General features: G+C 37.4%; 1 long non-coding RNA gene across 1 annotated transcript; it reads right to left on the bottom strand.

The window, feature by feature from the left end:
• Window positions 1-14,477, bottom strand: LOC109475819. Its single transcript, XR_002140569.1, has 3 exons — window positions 14,348-14,477; window positions 851-925; window positions 1-15 (listed from the first exon to the last, which is right to left on the bottom strand). It is a non-coding gene; the product is annotated as an uncharacterized LOC109475819 (long non-coding RNA).
• Between the last annotated feature and the right edge of the window lie 202 nt (window positions 14,478-14,679).

Genomic DNA, 14,679 nt, shown 5'->3' with positions numbered 1-14,679 from the left:
ACTGTCCTCAAACACCTGGTAGAACATTAGTCCAGAGTAGAATGGGACAACACAATAGTTGGCGTCTCTTTTATTTAGAAGTTTAACAGTGGAAAACAGAATACATTGCATGGCAAGACTTAAGGTTTTTATGAAGTACAATCGATTTGACATCATGTTTCCACGTATCATGGTTTTATGCATGAAGACTTCGTAGAAACACATTGTGCCATAGTATTGTTGTATAATGCAATACAACTATAGTATAAGGCAGGAAGTCAGCATGATTGCTTGCTTTCTTTGTTTCAGATGCATGATAATGAAAACTTATAATTTTATATGTACAATATACACATAAAAGGCTCTAAGCATTTCCATAATATTTCCAAGAACAATGCATTTCTGTGTGAAGAATTTCCAAGAAGAGAGGATATCCAGCTCATTAATATGCATTGCTGGGCTACATTGTACTTGTACAACATGAATGTGAATCTGTAGTCAAGTACATAAATTATGTAAGTCAAGTAAGTCAAGTAAGTCAGTTAACAAAATACTTGGCAATTCACATTTTTATTTATCTTCAATAAAATAATGCTTGACAGTTCTTTGGGGAGCAATGGGCTATAGCTAAAGTCAAGAGGCAAGGACGCAAAACAATTAAGATTATGTATATCGTACCAACACTTGAAGCCAAAGTCTTCTAAGAAACATTATCTATACCTCTTACTGTCTAAGAAAATTGGGTAGTTATAACTGGGAAATATGTTTTTTTTTCAACGCCTTTAATGTATACTAATGAACTATATTGCTGGATGATACATGTATTTCCCTGGAAATGTCTAGTAAACAATAGAAACATTGAGAATCCTACCTCATTGTCTCCGTTCATGGCTACATCAGTGTTGGTCACATCGGCCAGAACTTCTGTGTCTCCCATGGCAAATTTCTGCAAGAAAATTACATGACACATTCAGTTAAAGTACTAAAGCATCTACATCTGAATCTCAAACAGTGACATCATGTACTTGCTATTCTATTTAGGACAACCAATACAGCTTGCACCTGTACAGCTCAACAGTATCATATTTCTTAATATAAAAGATATTAGCAGCTCACCAAACCCTTGATATAAAATTTCTGTAATGAAAGATGTGAGTATAGCTAGTACATGAATTTGGGCCTTCAAAGTGGTCAGCTGACAGTTCAGAGACATTCAATATTTTAACTGTTTGAAACATATATTTGTATATACCAACAGAATAGATCCCGTCCTAGCAAATGCTCAAAATGCCGGTACCTGCTACCCACAGCTGATTATCACTGTAGAATGTCTTAATTTCCTGTAAAGAAATACTGTTCCTTTAATTTTCCCATTGCCATCAGCTATTATCATGTCTGTGTCATACATATATAGATTTTACTAAATAAGTGGTCTGTTATTGTATGTCAAAACACTGACTGTAAATTTTGTGATAGATAAACTACCAAGAGCAAGAGTTTGGGAAAAATGTCAAATTCTACAGTATATTTCAACCCCAGATAGTTATCGAGGACAAAGGCACAACAGGAAAATACCCTATCTTATAAAATATTCATCAAACTGATTCAAAGGTATTGATATTTGATGACAGGGTATCCTCTGCACCCACTTAGCTTTTTACCAGCTGAGGTCCTAAAAAGTAAGATACCATGACTGACCTTCAATTTGGCTTATGTTATATCATTATTTATGAATGGAGGAATCAGAAAAACTTGCATCAAAATAATTATATGTCCACACAATATTACTAAAATACATATCACATATATTATTGTACATTCCATTTTAAGAAAAAAGATGGTTGTCTATGACATATGACACCCCTCAGTGAATGGTACATTCCACCAGGCTTACCACACACCTATAAATAGAGCTTATTCACCACACGTCATCATGACGTCACGACCCCTCATGTCCCGTGCGATGCCATTTTGGGGCTACAGCGCCTACAGCGAGTTTCCAAGCATTGAAATGGCCGACAAACGTTAGGTAAACTGTCCTTTGTCCTATTACACGAAGAGTTTACCACCACTCATACCTCTCGTTACTGGAACAAAATAAAATCTGTTGGGATTGACCCGTTTTTGTTGAGTTTTGATCAGTCTGATCGAGACGGCGTCTACCGCCAGCGGAGTCCATTGACGCGACTTAGCTTCGTATTTGGTACTGGGCCGAAGTTTTTACACACAACATCGGTTCAAACCCTCTAAGAGTCTGGAAGCGTTGTATCAGGATGTGTAGAGAGTGTTGTGGGACATGCAGTTGCGTGGTGACAAGTACGTTGTAGTCGGGATACGCAAAAGGTCGCTATTTTGGAACAGCCCCGGACTGTGTCTGGATAATAACAAACAAATGCGGGGCCATCAGCCACCGGCCGCCATCCTCAGTCCGCACTGCCGCGACTGTGGCTGGACAAGGTGAGTGTTACAAGTTGCCAGTGCCCTGTTCTACATGGACATTTACCACAGAGTAAAGGGACAGGTAGCTTCAACAGATTTAACGTGTCCATGGCTATCCACGTTGACATCTACAGGGGGCGATCTACAGGCCCCTACGCCAGGGTACAGGCCTCGAAATTAACTTTTTTCACTATTGTCCCAGAATTGTCCCGAACATAGATTTCAATTGTCCCGAACTGAAGATGGACTGTCCCAGCCTGCTTTTCAGGAAATAAGTTGATGACAAAAATAAGAAAACAACTGAATTTGTACAACTTGAAGTCCACTTTATTAGTAAATGTAGGGAAATACGTGATAATATCATGGGCATGGCACCGTCCCTGATATTTGGAATCCCTGATTGGTCAAATTTAAATGTTTGTCAGAGTATTATGTATTTATAGGCTGCCAGCAGTCTGCAGCAGGATGGATCGATCGCATTCCCAAATGACGTGGATGGTCTTAGAATTTTCCGATTGCCCCAAAATTGTCCCGAAACGTAATTTGAATTGTCCCAAGCTGAAAATTTAGTGTCATTTGACACTGGGACAATGTTAATTTCGAGCCCTGGGGTAAAACACACCGATTTTCTGATCAGCAAAAAAAGATAAAAGCCGATCTTGAGAACATGAGACGTGGACATGGAGCCAGAACAACCCCAAGGACAATGTTACTAACAAGAAGAGTGTTCAAAATGTAGATTGTGGCCCAAAATGCGCAACTATCGCCAAGAGTTTTCATAGCGTACCATAGCGATAGGCACCATGCTGCACCCCCTAATGGCGGACAATGCTCGCTGCCGGGGGGAAGAGTCACGTGACCATCTGTGGTGAATAAGTCCTATAGATGATTAAATGTTACTGCTCTATCTCTCTTGTTTAGTAGACTGTCACCAATCAATAAACCACTGGAGGGTCCTTTTATTATAGAATGGCCAAAGCTATTGAAAACTAAGGGTCTAACAGAATACAAATAATCAAAAATAATAAAAGGGAAGCTGTGAAAGCTCCCCTCCCCCTAAGTTTGTAAGCTGTATAACTATAATGCTAGTGAATAAAATTTCATTTACAAAGGTATAGAGTACTGACAATTCAACAACATGAAGAATCAATAGGGTAACAGACAGAAACCCCTATTAAGGTAGGGCCATTCGTCAAATTTCCAAACCAGGATTGTACAATTTGTACCGGCAGTTACCAGATGCTAGAGATGTTTTACACCTAGACATAAAACAGAGCATGTGCCTTTAGTCCTTGATTTATGAATCGTAAACATTCATGTTTGTCTCCAATTATGAAATACTAGAAGAATATATAAAATCTATTATTACAGTATATATATATAAATGCTAATAGTACCAGAACAGGCAATATAAGGTCGGGAGAGTTGTATCTTGCAGAGAAACAATTATAGCACTTATTGATTTTTTAGTCCTTCTGCAGGAAGGTACTGTTTTCCGTCGTGTTTGTGCACTTAAAGCTATAACTCACAGTGGATTTGACACATTTTTTTTATTTTTGGTACATGACAAGTTATTGTGGTCCAGATGATGCAGGTTTGGGATTTCAGATTTCTTGTTAGATCATGTAAGTTGTCTGGTATGCATTTAGGCCATAGCAAGTAATTCTTATGGATGACATCAGCGCGCATTAATTTTCACCTGATTTTTGAAAAAAAATTTTTTGTTGCCTTCTGAAACTTTGCTGACTGAAAGTGGTCAACCTGCCAAAAATGGGCAAAGACGTCTGTTGCCATGCCAGAAGGTGGATGGCAGATAACTATGAAGAGAGGAAACAAGAAAAGGTTCTGATTGAATGTTTTGTATCTTTGATGCAGTGATATGTGATTTTAAAATGTGGGAACCTTGTTTTTTTTTCGCCCACTAGCATCAGATTTGGACGCTGTGGAGGATGTCATCCATAAAATTTACTTGCTGTGGCCTAATATGAATGATAAACAAAGTATGAGGTTTATATGACATGTAGCACACTCTGTTAAATGTACCAGCATATACTCCCACATTATTAGACACACAGAGATAGCATGATCAATGACGCCACCGACATGGCAAAGGTTGAAGCACTGAACTTGAGATAAGTTGGTCAGCTGGCAAGCTTTCAACATCTACCACCCTTCACCTTTCAACAGACACGTTTTAACATAAACTAGCAACACCTTTTTCTAGACCACTGTTATAACAACATGCCTACATGATGATATCTGACTGAAGAATTTAGGATATGAATGAGGTTCTGCTTTTTCCTTTGTGCGCTGGATTACTACTGTAAGTGCCGACTCCACAAGTGTATCAGATGACCCAGATATAATTCATAAATGGCAATTTTGTATAGCACGAGTCCAACCTGTTCTTGTCTGGATGTCATGAATGGTTGGTTGACTGGGGAGAACCCTGAGGCTACAGTTACTAGTGACAAACTGCACAGGCCACTGGCCAGGTAATACAAAAAGCACATACAGTGTGCACTTACTACATGAATGTCAACAACTATGAATGAGCACTTTTAACAGCCTCTACTAAAACTTAAGAAAATTCAAAAGCCCTATTCCCAATCCTGTAAAGCCTTGGCCAAAATTTTTTTATGAAAGGCAGCTAATACCTTGTAAACACGTTTTGAGGTATAATTTGTAAATCAGCTGAAAAATGGGTCTATTCAGAGGTACCACGCCTACCTGAAATGTCACTCCATGATTAGACTCTTCAGACAACAGCTGTAATTGTACGTTTACGTTTAAGTAGAAACTACATGCACATGTTGTCTGTAACTTGTAAGTTACTGCACATAAATTCCAATTTTGACAACTGACATAAAATGTATAGCTTGCTTCCAGCAATCATCATTATAAATTCAAGGTCTCATAATCTATCAAGAAAATAAAATCCTCCAATTAATTTACACGAAAATGATTTTTAAATTATCTATTTTATAACAAGTCGTCCTTTGACAGATAGTTTTATGGGTGAAAGCTTTTAAATACCACTGACTGAAAAAGCTGGAAAGGGCATCAACCTCACTATCCTTGTGATTCAATGACGTATGAATGGTTACATTGTCTATTCATTCTACCTGTCTGTACCTGAATCAATCAATTGGTATAACTGGCCTTCAGGCATAAAATGCACAGTGACGACAATGGATGGTTACCTTGTATGGTTGTATCAGACAATTTGTCTCACCTACATGTATACTTACATGTATCTAATATGGTGATACATTGCTTAAAACCATTTCAATGAAAACACCCTTAACCTCAATCAATGGAAACTAGCACTAGGAAAACACAATCTTTTTAAACCTTCATTCTGGTTTCTTGAAATGGAACAGTGTTACTTCAAAAATATGAATGGACTTGGCAAGAATACTATGACTTCAAACATTATTATGTCATTTAGCAAAAATGGCGACATCAAAACAGTTACATTGTACATACAAATATTATAAGGTCATATCCTAATCCAAACTGTTACATGTATAAGGCTATATCCTAATCCACTGTGACAAGATTAGGTATAAATCTAAGAAGCAATATTTGCCAACCTTGACAACAACTTGACAACTTGAAATCCTAGGAACTGAAGATGCTCCTTGTCAGGTTTGTTTTTTTAAGTCAGGACCACAGTGAAATGACCAGAGAGATGGAGTGATATAAATGCCCCTCCCACATGGTCAACAGTTAATCTGCTAATACAAAATGTTAGGTGGGGATAACATAGCTTATACTATAAGGAACCTACCAAATAGAATTGTGGGGAGGTATACAAATGTAGCATGAAAATGATAACATTGTCAAAACTAACTGGAAGCAAGGCATCACAGTATTAGTAACGATATCACAAGACAGTAAATACTAGGGGAAAAGGAGAAAGAAATATAATGTACAAGAAAAAACTGTATCCCTACAAATAGTAGTAACTACATTTTCTAATGACCCCCCCCAATCCCACATGGTACCTCTCAAAAGGTCAAATAATTGAAAGAAGCCACATCAAGGACTTGATAAGAATCTTTATGACCCAACCTTATCTGTTAACCTGCTCTTTAACCCCTCCCTGAGTAAATGACCACATAAAACACAAAATTTTTCAATTTTTTTACTTTCTCACTGACAGTTCTAAATACTTTCATTATTACTAATAGTAGTAATTCTCCACTTAGATATATTGTCATTTGAACATTTGTATGTGCTAATATAAGGGAGATAGCATCTATAAATTTTGGGTTACAACTTCCGTCAATACATTTCGACTATTTATATCCTGATACACATACAATAGGGTAGGAAAGGGCAAAGGGCAGGTAGACTTCAGCCACACCTAATAGCAAGACTCATAAGAAGTAAAGAGTAGTAAAAAGTAAGAGAACTTACCTTCCAAAGGTAAACAACAAAGCAGCTACGTGTCTTAACCCCTATATGAACCTCAAACCTCCCTTGTAGACACTTCTGACAGGTTATGCAGCCATCTCTGTACATCAAGCAAACCCACACCATCCTCTCAAAGTACAACAAAGCTTATCTTTGAGAAAAAAGGCTCTACTTTCTATGGAGTAAATGTTAACCTGTTCAAAATGTGATGCTGACAAATACTGGTTGAAACAAGGCCACCCAATGTTATAACGAGAGAGACAAAACTATCAGCAAGTCCCAAGAGTTTTCCTAAGTCAGAGAACATTTACACAGTGGCATGAACTGACAGAAAAGATAGCAACCTTCAGAGAACTATAGTGAGAAGTGTTGACAGAACATGCCCTTTCTATCATTTATGTATGGTACCTAGATGTCAGCTTGTTATTGAACCACAGCTACCATAACATGTGGAGGTTATCCAAACTTGACATCCTTAACCTGAAACTCTTCAGTCACAATTTCCCCAATGATTACTACCATGTGCGTTTGGGGTACGTATTTTACTTTCAGGTAACGTGACACAGCTTTTTTTCCAAATCCATTTTTAAGAAAATATTTCCACTGGTAAAGATATCTAATGTCATTCCATAAATCTATGATTTCTAAGCATGTTTAATTGTACACATGTAGCTTATACAGTTATTATAAGCTGGGTTAATTATCTGATGAAGCCCATTGACTCAGTGGAAGTGTGTGTTGTCATGTTTGTGCTTTGTATTAACAATACAGATAGGAGGGGATAAACAATAATTAAAGCTTGTAATTTACCACATTAACAAGACTTTGAAAAAGTTTAACATAACTTAAGTATGTACTAAGAGCAAGACAGTAGGTACCTCCGAGCTTTAGCATTCTTTCTCCAGACAAACAAATACTACTAAAACAGCAAAGATGCTGATTGTGCTTTTTAACATTCCTGTACAGCATGGCTTTCAAAGTGGGTGTGGTGTAAATAAAGATCAGAGACATTTAAATCCCCTGAAGGTGTATTCACTCTGTTGTTTAATCATGGTGGGGTGTATCCACGATTAAACAAACCATGTATCACTATCAGTATGTGTCTTCTACGTAGAAACTATAAAACAAGCACTTATCAGTAAATGTGGTTTATACTTCTAAATTACTATTACTTTCAAGAAGGCTACTTCGCATACCTTTTCAGCTGCTTTGTGAGCAGGATATAATTTAGTGTTTTAAAGAATTGAGTTCTATAATATTTCTTTTGAGGGACAGAAGCTTAGTAGCAAGGTTGATTTCTGATGTTACATCAAATAAGACAGGTGCTGCTTCTTTATCTTACCCAAAGTTTTCTCCCTCTTCTAACAGGGCTTGAAATACTGGGTGTATATGCACCTAAGAGCAGGTAAACTTGGAGCTGTACAGGTATTTCTGATGTCTACCTGCATCTAACCTGTACTGGTCCATATATTGGGTTTACAACATACATGTAGGTGCATGTTAATTTTCATTTGCAGCATGAAGTATAAAAGAAATACTGGTAATAGTTTTTGAACAGGTTGTGTATGTGTATGATCCTCCTTACACATACATTCTGTGTGGTGCAGGTAAAATTTGTCTGGTGCAGGTAATTTTCAATTTTACCTGCACTGGGCAGAAAAAGTATTTGGAGTCCTGTCTAAGAAGTAATCAATGCCCCATTACCCAGGTCCCCCATATGCCTGCATGACCCCATTAGTTCCATCAGGTTACCTCAATACCAGCTGCAGATTTCTTACATGACTGAAAATTCCTATAGACTTGGTAAGGCATGAATCAAACTCGTTAGCGAATGGCATACCTATACTGGGACGTTCCAATCTTAACATTATTGAACTTCAATACACATTAGGTAAATTACATTATAACTGCTGCAATTGGAGCTGTATGGCTTAATGGCAGAGTATTTGGTTCAGAACCACAGTCAAGGTATGGGTTCGAATCCTGCCAAGTCATCAACTTTGTGCCCTTGGGAAAGGCACTTTATACAACTTTCCTCACTTGGCTCAGGTGAAAATGAGTATGCCAGAATGATCATTATGATGATATGATGATGATCGTGGGCATCAAAAGAAAACCAAACTAACCAAATTCGAGATAATATTTAAACCTTGCCCATCACAAATATGGTGTAACATCAAGTATCACAGTATCGGTTAAATTTAAACAGTTCTGTTTGGAATTTACATGAATGTATCATCTTTTTTCATCTATGTAGGGGGTAACTTTATACTGCCCTCATTTATATTTCTAATCACGATCACCTTCACAGACCTGTCAGAGCAGAAAATCTTATGTTTGACTGCACAAAAAAACCATTCGTTGTCAAACAACCCATTCAATCTGGGATTTTCTGGCTCACTGGCTTACGTATACACCCTCCCACCTGCTGCAGGGGTCAGAGGTTATGGCCACCTTGTTTACATGTGGGATTTGCACTTTAGAGGGAACTTGTAACCAATGGTGGCTCTCACAAATGGGTACATGGGGGTCAGGTGTTGGTTGTTGGTTAACTCGGGCAAGGTTATATGCCCTTTGTTCTTAAACAATTGCCTGGTAAGAGGCCCAGACAGTATGATACAATGATGCTCTTCTATTCTCTAGTCCATCCTAAACAATAATGGTGTATGTTGCTTGTTTTCTTTGAACATTTACAATGTACATTGGTCAACGTTACGAGATCTCAGCACACACAACAAATGTTTATCCTCAGTTCGAATAGTAAATACATCTACATGTGTATAGTGGTGTCAAACTACCATACACAAAGCTGGACATGACACATACAGTATACTTTTTTAAACAATTTCTCCCTACAAAAACCAACAGCATTTTTGTGAGGAGTCTACGAAGCATAAAAATGCATGTAAACAGCTTCAAACTCAGTGGCACAGTGCAAAACGCCCCTAACACTATAACAGGAGGTGTTACATACCTCTAGCCATAGAAATCATCACAAAGCAATCTCAGCAATGATCACCATGCTTAGAACCTTGTCAACACCCAATTGGGTCTGTAAACATGGTCTACAATTTGGTACAAAAGGTCACCCCAATGTCAAGACATGCCATAGGCCATCCAGCCAAGGGAAACATAGCAACATAGTCCACATTCCTCTAGAATTGAAAGACATAAAAGGCACATTCCAATGGTAAAGATGGGGAAAAATCTATTTGACATAGTGTCTGTGTCTGTCTTGGATGAAATATTCCTTATGATTTTACCTATACAAATATATAGTCAGGATTTTTTTAATCTATTAAAGAATGACAGGAAAAACAAAATACCAGTAGTAGGTAACAGGACAGTTTGAAAGGGTAACCGTTAAAATCTACAAGAGCCTGTTTTGATTTGGCAAAAGAATGTGTTACCATGGTTAATGTTTAAGGTCCCGTGTTATTTTTCAGGGGCAATACAGTGGTCCGAGCTGAAGGCCACCTTTAACTTTTTGACATAACAATTCTGCTTCATTAGTGATAGAAATGGACCATAACATTGCAAACATTCTTGACAATGTACTTTGCAAAAGGAAGTGGGAGGGGCAGACTAAACACATACTATCATGGCTTCCAAGTTCCAAAATTTTGCACTGGGAACTGTTAAATATTTTTCCAGCAAACTGGATACATACAATGTATATATAATTGTCCAGAAGCCTTTTTCAACATACATGTATGAAAAAATGTATTGCTGTAAAAAAAAACCTCTTGTCTATTTGCACTCTTGCTCTCTTTGGTTATTCAAATTTACTCTACATATCTTCTGAGGGAATACAGGAATAGGACCACACCAAAGTAAACTACTGTACATGTGCAGTTCAATAACTGTGGATCCTACATGTATTTAACAATCCACACTTTTCCCTTGCCTACGTAGATTAGCCATGATGCTAAGTACTTTTCAAGATATACTAGTACCACTGTACCAGACTTTGGCCACCATACAGTTATACAATTGTACATTTACCACTCTTACTGAATACAAATTTACACTTTATCATGCATAAGTCCACAAACTATGACATCATCCTTTACTTGACCTTTGGATTACATACAATATTACCATATTTAGCAATAAGCTGGTAGCACAGTAGTTTGGTGGACATGTGTCCCTACCACCCACCCCTAGTTACTTTAGTAACCAAAAGTTGTGCAACATGCCAGGGCTTCAAACTACAGTGTAGCTTTTGTAAAAGGTATACATGTAATAGCACAAATACACATGTGTAGGACGTATCGATGTGTAGCTATTACTGAAAATTAAAATATTCATTGAAAGAACATACTAGTAATATTCTACCATCAGTCAGGCATATGTATCAATGTAATATCAGTAGCTGACTATATACTTTATGTTGCCTTAGAATAGTTTACTTTCTTTAGTTTAATTTAAAAAATCTAATCAGGAATGTATTGAAAGAAAATTTACATGCATTTTCAGTCTCATTACGGGATACATTTTCATATCATTTGCCCCATCCTTGTTTTATAATCTTCTTTGGCATCTCTAAATTAAACTACAAACAAATTGTACAGCCTACAGATAAAACTACAAATAAGGAAGTTATTTGGTCTTTTCCACAGTTGACTCAAATAGTGAATGTCTCTGTTTGAACTTTGGTCTCGGCCTACAAGTCATGTGATGTACTGTACACAAAAGTATAGCAACTGTCGTTGTTTTATTTGCTTGATCACGTTTCAAAGACATTTCACACCACTGGAAAAGGGAGCATTGTTATATCTGGAAACTAGGATGAATAAGAAGATAATGATCTTTCATCATTTTTATGCAAATAAGTCTGTAATAGCTAGACCCACCAACATGTTGACATTTGGATTTAGTAATTACAGTATGGTGAATTCATTGCACTGCATCCAGCAATGGATTTTTAATACTGCAAAATTGTTTATTGGAAAAGGGGGATATTTCATAACTTCAGCTGTATCCAGCCATGGTTTTGAATTTTTATTTGCCAGGATACAAATTGCAGACTGTTCTTGTCAGCATAATATAATATCATACCAAAATATTTATACAGATTTTATAGACAGAATCCCGAGACATAATATAGATGAAGTCAATCCTATCATTCCTACTCTTATCAAACTTCAAAAAGAATCAATACATGATATTAATAGTCCAATGTAAATAATGTAGCACAGGTAGAAGCACAAGCTACATAGGACTCACTCAGGAGCTCAATCGGTTCAGTACATGAGCTTATTTGTCAGAATTAGAACTCCATCAGGTGTTTAAGTACACGATCAATATTGCTGAGCAGGAGGATTAAGTAGGTATTGGGATACCTGCTCAGTAAACCATAACATTGGCTGGTGGGTTCCGTCAACCAAAACATGCTCCACCCAGAGTAGTAAATGGGCAATCTCCAAGCAGATACGAGGGAGCCTTTTAATTTTATGTGTCAAACTGCCAAACAATTTAGCCTCCCACAACATCTGCCTGGAGAGAAGTATATAGGAAGATCCAGTTTAGCTTGCCAGAAAGCTTTTTCTCCACTGGCCATCACAAGTAGCTATACCTTAACTATTTGTTTCAAGGCAAGTTTGAAGTTAACAATAATTTTAAGAACTTGGACTTTGATATTCCTTTTTAACTCTCAGTTTTTTAGCATAGAGGTAGGGTTACAATATATTAATAATACTAGTACCCACCAAAACACACACTTCTAGGCTGTAGACTAGATTACAAATACATGTATATGTGTCATATATCATTTTGACTTCTTCCTTGTACCAATATTGCTTCCTGGTCCAATATGCCAAAGGCTACTTGGGGTAGGTTTTATACAGTACAGCAGTGTCTGGACTCTGGCCTTGCAGGAGGTGTATTTGCATTGGACAAACAAGGACGACTCCACAAATGTATTCATAGGAGATCAGGACAAGTGAGCATCTGGTGATGTTGCCTTCTCCAATTTGAACAATTCGCTTGGAATGTCCGGGAAGTTGACAAAACAAAGGGAAAGCAGGTCCCACCATGCAAATTGACAAAGTTATAGGAAGGAATGAACCCACTTCCTGGCTACACATTCTGATGAACAGCATCTTAAAGTGTTTGTGACCTGGTTTAGTCAAGAGGAATTTCATGGATACTTGTCCAGGGACTGTCCCAAAGAAAGGGCCAGATTTCACAGTGCCAACTAACTACAAAGGACTTGTCCAGCCTTGTAAAGTTGTGTATCATAATATACAGAAAACTATATCTACTCCAAAAAAACACTGATTTGAACGTGTTAAAAACCACAGATGAGTAAGACTGGTGATTTCAGAAAATACTTACTATTGACATACTGTATACTGTACAGTATATATAATTTTTTTTTCCTTTTTTCGAATCTACAAAATCACTGATACAGGTAGCGTATTGCTTAGAATATCAATAATACATGTATTTATCATTGGTCAAAATTGACTTCTTTAAGTTCTTATCTCAAGAGTAACCCTAAGTAAACACAGGATAATGTTCCTCATTTTCTGAGAAGAAAAAAAAAAGGCAACACAAAGAAGAAATTTTACCCACATTAACTCTTCATCGTCCTTTAGGATTTATAAACATTTTACGACATATGTACGAACGCTCTTATTACACCTTTTCCCAAGAAAATATTGGCAAAATATGACACTTCGATTTTTATGATTCTATTCAGTTTGACCAGTAGACCATGGAAGTATCATCTGTGGTGCTTTCTTGCCAACTCAACAATGGAACATAATTTAGTTTATTATTGGATAAGCAATTGCATTTGCTGCCTAGATTATGTGTTCTATATTGTGATCTGTTCAAGACAATTGCAAGGACTCAAAAGAAGTAACAGGAAAATCTCATTAAAACTCTAAATTCCAGTCTGTTGATTCAGACTCTGGTCTTTTAGAGTGGTTGAAATGCCCCCCTCCCCCAACCCCCTCCTCTTTTTAAAAGATAATTGTGTTAGGGTCGTTTTGACAATATTTAATGAAAAGGCACCGGGCCAATTAAACAACTTGAAGCCAGTAATGAATACTTTCTGTGCAAATAAACGTTGTTCGGGGAATTCTACAAAGGACAAAATTGCCGCTTTCCCAGAACATACATGTATGACCGCGGTTGGAAGGGATTCAAAAATAATTTGTGCCGCTGAAACTTGCGAGAATCTTTTCCTCAGCAACTTTAAAATAAATAGAGAAAACAATCTCATATTCCAATGGAGTCTGAAATTCAGCAAATTTGTGGAAAATCATTAGGGGGAATCTATGTATATGTGGAGGGAAAAAATTATAAAGTGCACTAACATGCCGAGCGCTAAGTTTTTATCAGACGATCTTTATTCAAATCGACGGCACTGGGTGCACTAACCCGACTTTTACCCCGTCAGCTGACCACTTCAACAAGGCGAACAGCTCAGAAAAGATCGTCTGTCGCCCACTTGAACTCAAACAAAGACTCTCTAGTGGCTGAAATATTCACTTACCTGTTGTTTGGTTGTTCAGGAGGGTAGATTTTCAGTCGGTGCCGCCTGTAAGCTTACTCCCTGGCACGGAAATGAATGGCTCGGTTTTCCGCCGACTCTCAGAACCAGACAAAGCCACGCCTCCTCCTCGTTCGTTCTCGCGAGATTTACGAAAAAATGCCCGCGAAATTTGAAACATTTCTTCCCGACCACATTTTCTGAGAGCATTATAAAAGTTTGTCCATAGCAGCCTTCTTTTTTTTACACTTTACAAATAGCCTTATGATTTTATGATACATCCGCAATGCTTTAGTGTTACTACTATCTAGCAAGAGACTATTAAAGTAGGTTGG

This window comes from Branchiostoma belcheri, unplaced genomic scaffold, assembly GCF_001625305.1.
Source record: "Branchiostoma belcheri isolate BF01 breed outbred unplaced genomic scaffold, Haploidv18h27 scaffold35, whole genome shotgun sequence".
NCBI classification, from domain to species: Eukaryota; Metazoa; Chordata; class Leptocardii; order Amphioxiformes; family Branchiostomatidae; genus Branchiostoma; species Branchiostoma belcheri.
This window is presented reverse-complemented; position numbering and strand designations above follow the sequence as displayed.